This window comes from Elaeis guineensis, chromosome 16 (assembly GCF_000442705.2).
Source record: "Elaeis guineensis isolate ETL-2024a chromosome 16, EG11, whole genome shotgun sequence".
Lineage (NCBI taxonomy): Eukaryota > Viridiplantae > Streptophyta > Magnoliopsida > Arecales > Arecaceae > Elaeis > Elaeis guineensis.
Window position 1 is genome coordinate 6990297 of NC_026008.2, and position 14900 is coordinate 7005196.

At 36.5% G+C, this 14900-nt stretch overlaps 1 long non-coding RNA gene and 1 other non-coding gene across 2 annotated transcripts; both read right to left on the reverse strand.

The window, feature by feature from the left end:
- Window positions 1-4650: 4650 nt before the first annotated feature.
- On the reverse strand, window positions 4651-4756 carry LOC140854465 (small nucleolar RNA R71). Its single transcript, XR_012137680.1, has one exon. It is a non-coding gene; the product is annotated as a small nucleolar RNA R71 (small nucleolar RNA).
- A 7274-nt stretch (window positions 4757-12030) lies between these two features.
- Window positions 12031-14587, reverse strand: LOC140854390 (uncharacterized). The gene is made up of 3 exons (XR_012137602.1): window positions 14388-14587; window positions 12313-13065; window positions 12031-12211 (listed from the first exon to the last, which is right to left on the reverse strand). It is a non-coding gene; the product is annotated as an uncharacterized lncRNA (long non-coding RNA).
- Between the last annotated feature and the right edge of the window lie 313 nt (window positions 14588-14900).

A 14900-nucleotide genomic window follows, 5' to 3' on the forward strand; every position in this document is an offset into this window, starting at 1 on the left:
ATATATACCTAGTATATAGGATGCTTCACTCAAATCTTTCATGAAAAACTTACTTAATAGCTATGTCTTGATCGATTGTAACATTAAGATATCATACCCAATGAGAAGTATGTCATCTACATATAAAACTAAAAAGACAATGGCACTCCCACTAGTCTTCTTGTATACACAAGGTTCATCCATATTTTTGATAAAGCCAAACATTTTGACTGTTACATCAAAGTGGATGTTCCAACTCCTTAAGGCCTGCTTTAATCCATAAATAGATTTCTAAAGCTTGCATACCTGATTTGTTCTCTCTTTTGAGATAAATTTTTCTGGCTAAGACATGTAAACCTCTTCCTCAAGATAACCATTAAGGAAGGCGATCTTCACATCCATTTGCCAAATTTCATAATCATAGTATGCTGCTATTGCAAGCATAATCCGTATAGATTTGATAATGACAACAGATAAAAATATTTCATCATAATCTATACCCTGTTTCTATCGAAAATCTTAAGCCACCAATCTGGCTTTATAGGTCTCAACTTGGCCATCTACTCCAATCTTTTTCTTATAGACCCATTTGTATCCAATAGAGGTCACACCCTCTGGTGCATCAGCTGAAGTCCATACTTGATTGGAATATATAGAGTCCATTTTGAATTTCATAGCCTCTAGCCATTTGTCTGAGTCTCTACTCATGACGGCTTCCATATAGATCAAAGATTCATCATTCTCAATAATGTGGATTTCATTATTCTCAATAACGAATCCATACCTTAAAGGTGCATTTTGCACTCTATCTGAACTTTAAAGAGGTGGTGTATTTTATGGTTGTACCTCATTAATGGATATTTCTGGTTGAGGATTATTTTGTGTTTCTATTTGTAGGTCTTAAACTTCTCCAAGTTCAATTTTCTTCCCACTACCTCTTTCTAGGATAAACTCTTTTTCCATAAAAGTGATATGTTTACTAACAAATACCTTTTATTCAGTAGGATGGTAAAAGAGGTATCTTATACTCTCTTTAGGACAACCTACAAATAAGCATTTATCTGCCCTAACACTTAGCTTATGTCCAAAGTTTCTTTTAACATTAGCTGGACAGCCCCATATCTTAAGACACTTAAGATTAGGCTTCTTTTCTCTCCATATCTCATGTGGAGTGCTTGACACAGATTTTGAGGGTACTCTATTCAGGATATAGATAGGAATTTCTAGGGCATATCTCTAAAAAAAATAGACAAGTCTGTAAGGCACATAATGAACCGCACCATATCTAATAAAATACGATTCCTCCTTTCTGCTATACTATTGAGCTGTGTTATATAAGGAGGGGTCCACTCTAAGAGAATTCTATTTTCTTTAAGATGTTCTAAAAATTTATTGGATAAGTATTTTCCTCTTCGATCGGATCGAAGGATTTTAATTCTTTTTTCAGTTTATTTCTCGACCATACTTTGATACTGTTTAAATTTATCAAAGACCTCGGATTTGTGTTTCATAAGATACACATATCCAAACCTAGATAAATAATCAATGAATGTTAAAAAATAAGAGTATCCTCCTCTGGCTTCTGTGGTTATAGGACCACATACATCAGTATGTATAAGCCCTAATAACTCACTTGTCCTCTCTCCATGTCCACTAAATGGAGTCTTGGTCATTTTTTTTATAAGACAAGATTCACAAGTTTCTAATGATTCATAATCATAAGAATCAAAGAACTCTTCTTTATATCACTTGTTAATCCTCGTCTCACTTATATGATCAAGTTGATAATGCCAAAGTATTATTTATTTCTTTTCTTTTTCATCTTTTGCTTTTGATAAACACTTAATTTAAGTATTTTAAATTAAGAAATTATATTTAATTTATCTTATTTATTAAGAATTTGATGTTTCTTTCTATGTTTTACAGGAAAGGTGATTGCCGATACAAAGAGTCCGATTCATAGATCAAAAAGATTCAAGTTTGAAGAAAATTGGACTTAAAATAAAATTAAAATAAAAGAAAGATGCATCCGGTATTATAGAAAATGAAGATACTATGCAAGGAATCCAAAAAGGATATAGATGTCATTATGAAGGAACTTTTGTTTCTTTTTGGAATATATAAAAAAAAAAAAGGGAAAAGGGTTTCACGTGAATTTTTTTGGTTCCTGGGCGTGCGTGAATCCTTTGGCGCGTGATATGAATTCAAAAGAAAAAAGATGGCGCGTGTGAATTCAAATGAAGAACCAGGCGCGCGTGAACGTGCGTGAACACGCGGGGGCGGACGCAGGGACGGACGCGGGATGCGGCACGGACACGGGCAGGACGCGGGCAGGATGCGGGTAGGCGCGCACCGCAGACACAGTGGCGAGCAAATTAAATTTTTATTTGGAAATATTTCAAGTGGAAAGATTTGTATTTTTTTTTTTTTTTTTTTTTTTAGTCCCACATCGGAAAACCATGTAAAACTCCTCCCCCCTAATATCTATAAAAAGGCTTTTGTACTCCCATTAGAGGGGGGAGCCCAGAAATTCTTCTAGAGCCTTGCATAGAGGAATAGAAAGGGATTACTTCATGAGCAGCTAGGCTAGCAGTCTCGGGAGTGGAGAAGAAATTTTGTAACGACACAGAGATGGTTTATTGTTCTAAACTTTCCTGTATTTCTTTATATGCAATAAAGATTATGCTTTTTATTTAAATTATCATGAGTTCTTTATTTGCTCCCTATCATATGCTTTTATTTATGCTTTCTTGTTAGATTAATATTAGGAACAACTTTTACTTTCCGGAGACGCGTCGTGATCTACGGATACGGGGCGTGCCGAGGAAAGAAGAGTTGGTTACCTAGTACTTTTCGGAGACGCGCCGTGATCTACGGGTACGGAGCGTGCCGAGAAAAGACAGGTATTTTTCCTAAGATTAATCACATCTATTTAGTTAAAAAAGAGATACAACTCTGCTAGTGCAAATTAATTCAAAACTCCCGAGCTCTTTATTTTTTAATTACCTCAATTTTACGATAATTTATTTTCTAAATCAAAAACAACGCTTCTTTCTTTTAACTTGCAATCTCAACTTAGCCCAAGGTCCCTGAGGATACGATCTCGACTCATCCTACCTACGTAGTAAGTAGAGTTATTTTTGGTGCTATCAACGACTACGCATCAAATTTTGGCGCCGTTGCCGGGGATCTTGGGACGGTTGAATTAAAAAAAAAAAAAAAATTTTTTTTAATTTTTATTTCTCGTTTTAAATTTTTTTTTTTTTTCAGTACTTTCTAGCTAGATAATCTTATTTGCATAATTACAGAATTACCTTGCATAACTAATTTACTATTTAGAATTTTGCTGCTTAGAATAATTTGCTACTTTTCATAGCCCAGTAATTTATTGCTTTTTAGACTTAATCACTTAAATTTATTTTCTTGCAAAATAAAAAAAAAAAATTTAAAAAAAAAATAAAAAGATAAAATTATATTAAAAAAAAAAAACCACTGACATTTCATAACACTTAACTAAAATAGCGTAACCTCAAATATAAAAATTTCTAACTTGATTGGACACCTTGTTTATTTGCATTGCATCTCCATAATTAATCTTAAGGGCAATAACCAATTAACCAGATAAGGTGGGGATTTGATCATCCTTCCATGGCCCACAAATCACTCCCTTGCATTTGCATAACCTAGACCTTAATTTAAAATCAACTAGACGTCAGCCCTAGGAATTTCGAGCTCAATAGGATAAGAAAGCTCTAGAGTTGAACCGAGTGCGGATTGGTTAATTGCTCAGTGTCTAAGGCAAGTGATTAAAGAAAGTGGTTTTCAATTGGTTCCGTTGACTGACCTGGCCAACTTAGTTGGTGTCTAAGGAAAGCAACGAGCAGGGAACCTCCCACATCTTACGCTTATCTGGCTGAGTCAATTAGTCAGTCTTGAGCTTGGAGTGCTCAAAAGCAATCTTGAAAGTTAGGAGCTGTCTAGATCTAAGTTAACCTTAGGATAGAGAGTCTATGATTGTTTAAGTTGATTGCAATTAACATCTAAACATTAATTAATTTCTTTCTTTTCATAGATTTAAGATTCTTAGGTTCTTCTCTTTAGATTTTCTTCATTCTTTTCTCACTTTATTATAAAAATATATTAAAAAAAAAAAAAAAAAAAATTCTGTGTGTGCTCTATAGTATAATTGTAAGGTATATGCTTGGCCGTAGATCGTTACGACCAGAAATCCAACCTTTTGATCCAGAAATAGAAAGAACCTTTAGAGCCAACAGACATAAAAAGATGGATCGAAATCAGGAGAATGATCCACCCAAGCAATTGAAGGAGTACTTTACTCCTTCTACATATACCTACTCTCCTTGTATTCAAGTACCCCCTGTGGAGGCCACTCAATATGAAATTAAGTCCAGTATAATCCAAATGTTACCTTCATTTTATGGACTTAGTAATGAAGACCCTTATAAACATCTTGAAGAATTTCTTGAGATATGCTCAACTGTAAAAATTCACAACTTCTCCGATGATGCTCTTAGGTTGAAATTATTCCCTTTTTCACTTAAGGACAAAGCCAAATACTGGCTACATACTTTGGATTCCATGACTATATCAACCTGGGACCAGCTGCAAGGAGAGTTTCTCAAGAAATATTTTCCCATAGGAAAAACTAATCAAATAAGGAAAGCCATAACTAGTTTTTCCCAATTAGATGGAGAAATGTTTCATGAAACATGGGAGAGATTAAAAGACCTTATTAGAAAATGCCCCCACCATGCTGTACCCAAGTGGCAGTTAATCCAATGTTTTTATGATGGGCTCTCTGAAAGACATCGACACATGGTCGATGCATCATGCGGTGGGACATTTATGCTGAAAAGTGAGGATGAGGCATGGCAACTGTTTGAAATTTTAAGTGAAAATTCATTACATCATATGTCTGCCTCTATTAGAGATAAACCCATGTTAAACTCAAAAAGAGGTGGAATATATGAAGTAGGAAATGCCATAGATATCCATCAAAAGGTAGATGAACTGTCCCAAAAATTAGATCGTCTTCTAAACACTGGACAATCCTCAATTCCACCTAATCCAATCCAAGAAGTTTGTGCATTGTGTGCAAGTCCGAACCATTTTGTTAGTGAATGCCCAGCCGCACCCCAATTTCCTGAGTTTGTGCACGAGCAGGTTCAGCAAGTCCAACAAGCTCGCAGACCAGGAAACGATCCATATTCGAACACTTATAACCCCGGCTGGAGAAACCATCCAAATTTTTCTTGGAGACCACAACCAGTGGTTGGTCCTGCCACACCTCGACCTCAATATCAAGACTCAACATATAGGCATGGACCATACCATCAATTTCAAAATGCTCCTCAACCATCTACTACTGGTCACAGTTCAGCTTTTGAGGAAAAAGTCCTGAAAGCACTAGAAAGATTAGAAGTCAACACTCAGACCCTTAACTCCCACACACAATCCATTGCTAAGCTAGAGACCCAAATAGGTCAACTAGCAACTGCATTCAGTAGGAGGGAAGGAGGAAAATTACCTAGCCAACCAGAGAGCAACCCAAGAGGGCAATTTGTGATTGAGAGTTCTAATACCCCAGAAGCTTTTTCTGAACATGCCAAATCAATCATGACTCTGAGAAGTGGGAAGGTCATTGAACACACTAGTAAAACCAATGAGACCGACCCTAAATCTCTAACCGAATCCAAATCACCCAAGAACAAGGAGGACCTAAAAATAGAGAAGGAACCAACTGCACCGGAATCATCTTACTTGCCTAAAGCCCCATTTTCGGATGCCCTGAAAGCCCCTATTCCTGCAGATAAGAAGGGAGGAAAACTCGATGAGATGTTGGAATTATTTAAGCAAGTCCAAATTAATCTTCCCCTTCTAGACGCAATCAAACAGGTCCCTGCTTATGCCAAATTTTTGAAGGATTTGTGCACCCAAAAACGTAAATCTAGATCACAAATCCCAAAGAAAGTACGTCTCACTGAACAGGCTAGTTCTGTCTTCCAGCATGCCACTCCTCCAAAGCTTAAGGACCCAGGAGCCCCCATCATTTCCTGTGTTATAGGAGATTATCACATTGAAAAAGCTCTTTTGGATTTAGGGGCAAGTGTGAATCTTTTACCTAGTTCGGTGTATGAACTTTTTGGATTTGGAGAACTGAAACCCACATCAGTCACACTGTAGTTAGCCGACAGATCAATTAAGGAACCACGTGGAATGCTTGAGGATGTCTTGGTCAAGGTAGATGAGTTTTACTTTCCAGTTGATTTTCTGGTTCTCGATATGGAATTAAGTGGCAACCCCAGACAAATTCCCATTATCTTAGGACGACCCTTCCTAGCTACGGCAAATGCATGCATTAATTGTAGGACAGGAGTCATGGACGTATCGTTTGGGAATAAGAAACTAAGATTGAATGTGTTTGGTGCTTCCCAAGGACCATCAATGGATAGTTGCTTCGAAGTAGATACACTAGAAGATATTATAGAAGATGCAACACCCATAATTCTAGCACCAGACCCCTCAGATACTTGCTTGGCTCACTCTGGAGTGTGTGACTTTGAGGAATATAGGAAAGAAGTTAACATCTTGTTAGATACACCACATGATAAAACCACTCCTCCATGGACAATCAAGTATGAGCCATTGCCCACATTAGCCAGTACACCAATAGTCCCATCTTTAGAATCACCACCTACGTTAGAATTGAAACCTCTTCCTGCCACGCTTAAGTATGTATTTCTAGGACTCAATGACACCCTCCCGGCAATCATTGCATCAGACTTGACCCCTAATCAGGAAGCACAATTGGTTGGTATTCTGAAGGAACATAAAGAGGCTATCGGTTGGTCCATTGCCGATTTAAAAGGAATTGACCCCTCCATTTGCATGCATCATATTCATTTTGAGGAAAATGCCAAACCCCATCGAGATATGCAGAGGAGATTGAACCCAAACATGCGTGAAGTAGTAAAGAAAGAGGTGGTAAAGTGGTTAGATGCTGGAATCATCTACCCCATATCCGATAGTAAATGGGTCAGTCCCACTCAAGTAGTACCTAAAAAATCTGGTATTACTGTGGTGGAGAACGAAGAAGGTGAACTACTTCCAACTCGCATATCATCTGGATGGCGAGTATGCATAGATTATAGAAAACTGAATGCCGTTACTAGGAAGGATCATTTTCCATTGCCCTTCATCGATCAAATCCTAGAACGGTTAGCAGGACAAAGTTTCTACTATTTTCTTGATGGTTATTCAGGGTACAATCAAGTACCTGTATTTCCGGATGATCAAGAAAAGACGACCTTCACTTGCCCATATGGCACCTTCGCTTTTCGGCGTATGCCATTTGGGCTTTGCAATGCACCTGCTACATTTCAACGGTGCATACTGGCCATTTTTTCGGATATGGTGGACAAATGTCTTGAAGTTTTTATGGATGATTTTTCTGTGTTTGGAACCACCTTTGAGGATTGTCTCCATAATCTTTCAAAAGTTCTTAAACGGTGTATGGAGATAAATCTTGTCCTAAGTTGGAAAAAGAGCCATTTCATGGTGCGAAAAGGAATTGTATTAGGACATATTATTTCTGAAAAAGGGATCGAGGTAGATAAAGCCAAAGTTGAGGTCATTTCAAAACTACCACCCCCTACTTCGGTCCGACAAATACGATCTTTCTTAGGTCATGCCGGATTTTATAGACGCTTCATCAAAGACTTTAGCAAGATTTCAAGACCCTTGTGCAATCTGTTGGCCAAGGATACACCTTTTGTCTTTGATGAAGACTGTTTGAAAGCATTCAACACATTACGAACAGCCCTGACAACAGCACCCATAATAAAACCCCCTGACTGGTCCATTCCATTTGAGATTATGTGTGATGCCTCTGACTTTGCAATAGGTGCCGTCTTAGGCCAAAAAATCAATAAGGAGCCACATGTGATCTATTATGCTAGCAAGACTCTTTCCGATGCCCAATTAAACTACACCACAACAGAAAAAGAGCTACTAGCAGTAGTGTTTGCCCTTGAAAAATTTCGTTCATATCTGTTAGGGTCTAAGGTTCTAGTTTACTCTGATCATGCGGCTCTGAAACATCTCCTCTCAAAGAAAGATACTAAACCGCGTTTGATCAGATGGATCCTTCTTTTACAAGAATTTGATCTGGAAATCCGAGATAAGAAGGGTTCTGAGAATGTGATAGCTGATCACATCTCCAGGATCTTAGTTGAACACACGATAGGCATAGATGAGGTCAAAGAAAAATTTCCTGACGAATAACTTTTCGCAATCTCCTCTAGCCGTCCTCCATGGTTTGCCCATATTGTCAATTACTTGTCAACAGGACAAGTACCTTCTCACTGGATAAAACAAGAAAAGGATCGATTTTACTCACAAATTAAACATTATTTCTGGGAAGAACCTGAACTATTCAAATACTGTCTTGACCAAGTTATTCGCCGTTGTGTCCCCGAGAGTGAATTCCAAAGTATTCTCACTTTTTGCCATTCTTCGGCATGTGGGGGACATTTTAGTGGAAGAAAAACTGCAGCAAAAGTACTGCAGAGTGGGTTTTATTGGCCAACGCTTTTCAAGGATGCACATGAATTTGGCCGAAGTTGTCTGCGATGTCAGCAAACAGGAAATTTATCCAAGAAGGATATGATGCCGCTGACCCCCATTTTAGTAGTAGAAATCTTCGATGTTTGGGGGATTGATTTCATGGGACCTTTTCCAGCCTCATTTGGATTTGAATATATTCTGGTGGCAGTTGATTACGTATCAAAATGGGTGGAAGCAATAGCTACACGGACTAATGATAATAAAATTGTAATTAGTTTTATCCAACGAAACATCATTAGTCGATTTGGCTTCCCAAGGGTGATCATTAGTGATGGGGGGACTCATTTTACGAATAAACACTTTGAAGCACTTATGAAAAAATATAATATTTCACACAAAGTGGCCACACCATATCACCTCCAAACTAATGGTCAGGTAGAGGTGTCAAATAGGGAGATTAAACATATCCTAGAAAAGACGGTTAGGCCCGATAGAAAGGATTGGTCTCTTCGCTTAGACGATGCATTATGGGCTTACCGTACTGCTTTTAAAACACCCATAGGAATGTCTCCCTATCGACTTGTATTCGGAAAAGCTTGTCATTTGCCGGTGGAATTGGAACATCGTGCATTTTGGGCCATACGACAATTTAACTTTGATATGAAAAATGCAGGTTCCAATAGGAGACTCCAATTAAATGAACTTGAAGAGCTACGCAATGAAGCATATGAGAGTGTCAAAATTTATAAGGCTCGAACTAAAGCATATCATGATAAATTTATTGCACGAAAAATGTTCGAGCCTAATCAAAAAGTTTGGCTCTTCAATTCTAGGTTGCGTCTGTTTCCTGGAAAACTTCGCTCACGTTGGGACGGACCTTTCATTGTAACTCAGGTATTTCCTCATGGAGCTATCGAACTCAAAAATCCTAAACAGGAGAACACTTTTAAAGTGAACGGTCAGCGATTGAAACCTTACATAGATGGAATTAGTGATGGAGAATTAATTGAATCTGTTGATTTAGTGGATCCAAAACTGCCATAATACTCAATTCAGTCTGGCTGAAGACGTAAAACTTAGCGCTTGTTGGGAGGCAACCCAACGATTTTATATTTTTTTTTTACTTTACCGCAGCTGCAGAAATTTAGAACAAGAGCCTATTAATCAATGAAGCTATCTTCAACTTCCGAAGCAAAATTATCCCAGGTGCACTCTCTCCTTTTATTTTCTTTGCTTTCCTACTCCATTGAGGATAATGTAGATTAAGTTGGGGGGAATTAATCAAATCCTCGAGTATGGTCAGAAATAATTAGTTTTGTGTATTCAAATTTTATTTTGATTAAGAGTCAATTAGGCATCCTAATAAATGAATGATTAACGGTCAAGATAATTTTAGAGATACTGAGGAATAAATTATTAAGAAAACCCAATGAATGGTAGGGTTTGAACTAGACTAAATTTTAGGAGTAATTCTACAACCATCTTCTTACTGATCTCAATAAAGAATCTGCTTCATGAAAAATTGGGTGAAAAGATCGAGGTATGCAAAAATTCTCTTAAAAAAAAAAAAAAAAAAAAAAAAAAAAAAAGAGAGAGAGACAAAAATAACATTGGTCTCCTACTGAGTAACCGGGCCCTTTCGCCTAAGTAAGCGTTATGGTTCGCGTAAAAAGGTAGGCAATGTTATATATATATATATATAAAAAAAAAAAAAAAGAGACTAAATTGCAAGAAGATAATAAACCTTTTTCCCATTAAGTTAGAGGATTTAAAGAGTAAAGTGGGGAGTTGGTGAAAGAAAAGCTCTGAAATTTCTTTAGTTAATACTCAACCACTAATTGGGTCAAATTGATAATCCAATGAAATATCTCTTTAATGGTCTGATCAAGTATCATCCACCTTTTGGGATGCCTAACTTACTTTTTATTCAAAATCAAGTCGGTACACAATGCTGATATATCTATTTTACTCGAGGACGAGCAAAATGCAAGTTGGGGGGTGTGATAAACACTTAATTTAAGTATTTTAAATTAAGAAATTATATTTAATTTATCTTATTTATTAAGAATTTGATGTTTCTTTCTATGTTTTACAGGAAAGGTGATCGCCGATACAAAGAGTCCGATTCATAGATCAAAAAGATTCAAGTTTGAAGAAAATTAGACTTAAAATAAAATTAAAATAAAAGAAAGATGCATCCGGTATTATAGAAAATGAAGATACTATGCAAGGAATCCAAAAAGGATATAGATGTCATTATGAAGGAACTTTTGTTTCTTTTTGGAATATAAAAAAAAAAAAAAGGGAAAAGGGTTTCACGTGAATTTTTTTGGTTCCTGGGCGTGTGTGAATCCTTTGGCGCGTGATATGAATTCAAAAGAAAAAAGATGGCGCGTGTGAATTCAAATGAAGAACCAGGCGCGCGTGAACGTGCGTGAACATGTGGGGGCGGACGCGGGACGCGGCACGGACACGGGCAGGACGCGGGCAGGATGCGGGTAGGCGCGCACCGCAGACACAGTGGCGAGCAAATTAAATTTTTATTTGGAAATATTTCAAGTGGAAAGATTTGTATTTTTTTTTTTTTTTTTTTTTTAGTCCCACATCGGAAAACCATGTAAAACTCCTCCCCCCTAATATCTATAAAAAGGCTTTTGTACTCCCATTAGAGGGGGGAGCCCAGAAATTCTTCTAGAGCCTTGCATAGAGGAATAGAAAGGGATTACTTCATGAGCAGCTAGGCTAGCAGTCTCGGGAGTGGAGAAGAAATTTTGTAACGACACAGAGATGGTTTATTGTTCTAAACTTTCCTGTATTTCTTTATATGCAATAAAGATTATGCTTTTTATTTAAATTATCATGAGTTCTTTATTTGCTCCCTATCATATGCTTTTATTTATGCTTTCTTGTTAGATTAATATTAGGAACAACTTTTACTTTCCGGAGACGCGTCGTGATCTACGGATACGGGGCGTGCCGAGGAAAGAAGAGTTGGTTACCTAGTACTTTCCGGAGACGCGCCGTGATCTACGGGTACGGAGCGTGCCGAGGAAAGACAGGTATTTTTCCTAAGATTAATCACATCTATTTAGTTAAAAAAGAGATACAACTCTGCTAGTGCAAATTAATTCAAAACTCCCGAGCTCTTTATTTTTTAATTACCTCAATTTTACGATAATTTATTTTCTAAATCAAAAACAACGCTTCTTTCTTTTAACTTGCAATCTCAACTTAGCCCAAGGTCCCTGAGGATACGATCTCGACTCATCCTACCTACGTAGTAAGTAGAGTTATTTTTGGTGCTATCAATGACTACGCATCAGCTTTCATCAATATGAAAAAAATTATTATTAGATAGAATCAGAAGATCATTGTTAACAATGTCATGACAAAGAATTTCATTAGAAAAAAAAATTAAGCAACTATTACTCTTTTCATTAATTTCAAAATTTTGTTGCAATAGCAACGGTACAGAAATAATATTTTTAATAATCTTAGATATATAATAACAGTTTTCTAGCTCTAAGATCTTTCTAGAAGATAACTCCAATATATATGTCCCTATAGCTTCTATTTGGATGGACTCTCCTCCAGCACCGTAGAGCTCGAAGTCACCCTTCCTCAACACTCTAATGTTCTGCAGCCCCTACAATGACTTGCATATATGAGAACTACAGGTGGTATCCAATACTCAAGAGTCTGAATTGAAAGAACTTAATGATAAAATTTTATGTATCTCATACATACCTTTTGGTGCGTCGCTTGCACCGACCTTTACAGTTGTAAGATATAACTTACAATTTCTTTTCCAATGTCTTGTCTTATCGCAATGAAAGCAGGTACCCTATCCGGAGACTTTCTTCTCCTTCTTCTTTATCTTGCCACCCTTAGGGTTTAGTATTTTCCTTGAACCCTTAAAGCTTGACTTCTTCTTAGAGGTTTTGCCTACAAGAAGAAGTGGAGCCTTTTCTTTCTTTATGTGGCTCTCAGCTATCTTAAGCATGTTTAACAGCTCAAATAAGGAGGAATTCAGTTTGTTCATGTAATAGTTCATGACAAATTGAGCGAATGACTCAGAAAGAGATTGCAAGATCAAATTCTGACTTAATTCTCCATCCATCACAAAACTCAATTGATCCAATCCTGTGATCAGGTCAATGACCTTCAAGACATGGTCTTGCATGGATGATCCTTCAGTCATTCTAGCATGAAATAACTGCTTAGATATCTCATATCTAGCAATCCTACTTTGTTTTCCATACAACTCTTTATGATTGAGGAGTATGGATTGAGTATCCATGCTCTCATGCTGCCTCTGTAATTCATTACTCATAGAGGCCAGTATGATGCACTTAACAGTTAAACTATCACTCTTTCACATTTTGTATGTGGATATCTCCTCCTCTATGGCATCATTCCCAACCACTTGTGGTTCAAAGACATCAAAAATATAGAAGAGCTTCTTTTGAGTGAGTACAATCTTTAAATTTCTCAACCAACCTACATAATTGGGATCGATCAATTTGTTAGAATCTAAAATTTCTCGTAATGATTATGAAGATGCCATTTGTAGAATTTAATCTACAATAAATAAAGAATATTACATAAGCAAACAACTCATGTTGACTTACACAATTGAATAAGATCTTTTGATTTAATTATGCCTCTCACTATTTTATCGAATATCATAACCCTCTACTATGATGAACGAGACATATACTATATTTATCTTAGTGGGATTGAGACCCTAATTTCTCATAGTGATCTTGTGTTAACACAACAAACCCTTATGAGTTCATAGATAGAAAACTCTTTCTAGTTGCATCTCATGCAATTCTCAATATTATATCTTGTCCTCTAAAATATTATTAGCCTAGTGATAACACAACAAGCTATAATATTTTAGTTAAATAAGACCCTTCTTTTCAATACAATCAAATTCGAATATAACTACTCCTGTGGTAACATAATAAAGTAGTACATCCAAAATTATCATAAGCATCTTTTATGCATCAAGATTATATTATATCAATCCTTATGACAAGTCATGTAGTAACACAACAACCTCGTCATAGTTCATGATGTAACATTAACCTAGCATGAAGGAAGGCCCCTAGTAGTATTTTCAACAATAGAATTTTTTTAATATTAAGATCGCCAATCAAATTAGCTAGGTAAGTAGGTGGAGATCCCTCCATTGCTTTTCCTAGACACCAATAAATTGGCTAGGTCAAACAACAGAACCAATTAAAGAACTATCTTTAGTACTTTTCTAGACACCAATTGATCAAGAATTGGTTAACTTATTGTTGTATATCATTACCACTTAATATAATTTTTTAATGAGGGCTTCTTTGGTCTCATGCACATTCTTACTATATTATGATGCTAATTTATACTAATATATCCCAACATTAAATATTCTATATGTGCCAGTATAACATATGAACTTTCATCATTCTAAGACAACCTTGCAACATAACACCGTTATGCTAGGACAACCTTATGTCAAGATGATGTAGTGGATCAGATATGCATCAATTCATATCATCATATGAAAGCATAATTTATAGTATAAGTAATTTATAACATGAAGCATAATATGCATCACATAAATATTATGTATATATGATTGAACCAAACAAGGCCGGCTCTGATACCACTGTAGGGTTTCAAGGTAAACATGCACACCAGAAGCATAATAGATTTCAAAAATTTAAATTAAGAAATATTAAATATTAAATCTTTAAACCAGCATCTTCTTGATGATTAACAATCACATATAACATATTCATAATAAAATTTAAGCTATAGAAGAATACCTGCAATGCTTAATCCAAATTTCGATAGAACCTCCACCAGGTGCCCAAGTGTTCGCCCTCCAATGGTGATCCACACAGGGCTATGATCAAGACACCAACTCCTTAGGATGATTCCTCCTCCAAAATTCTTAATCTAAAAATTTTCTTGGATAGCAGGATCTCAAGACCTTCTTCCTCTCCTCCTAGCCTTCCTATCCTTACCTTTCTTCTCTCTTCATCTTCCTTATATCTCTTCTTAGACTCTTGTCCTAAAATCAAACTTGTCCTTACTATTTTTGAACTTATCCTAACAAGAGAAGGAAGAGACTAATTAGACAATAGAGAGAGGGTATAAGAAAGAAGAGATAGGTTTAGAATTCTGAATGAAACAAATCTCTGGTGCAACCCCCTTTAAATAGTTAGCGATGGGGTGCCTTTAGACTTGTCTTGCACCCTCTCCACATGCCATCTCGTGCCCTTCAAAAATTTTCACATGCCAAGATAAAATTCCACACCCATCAGGAAGCTTCTAAC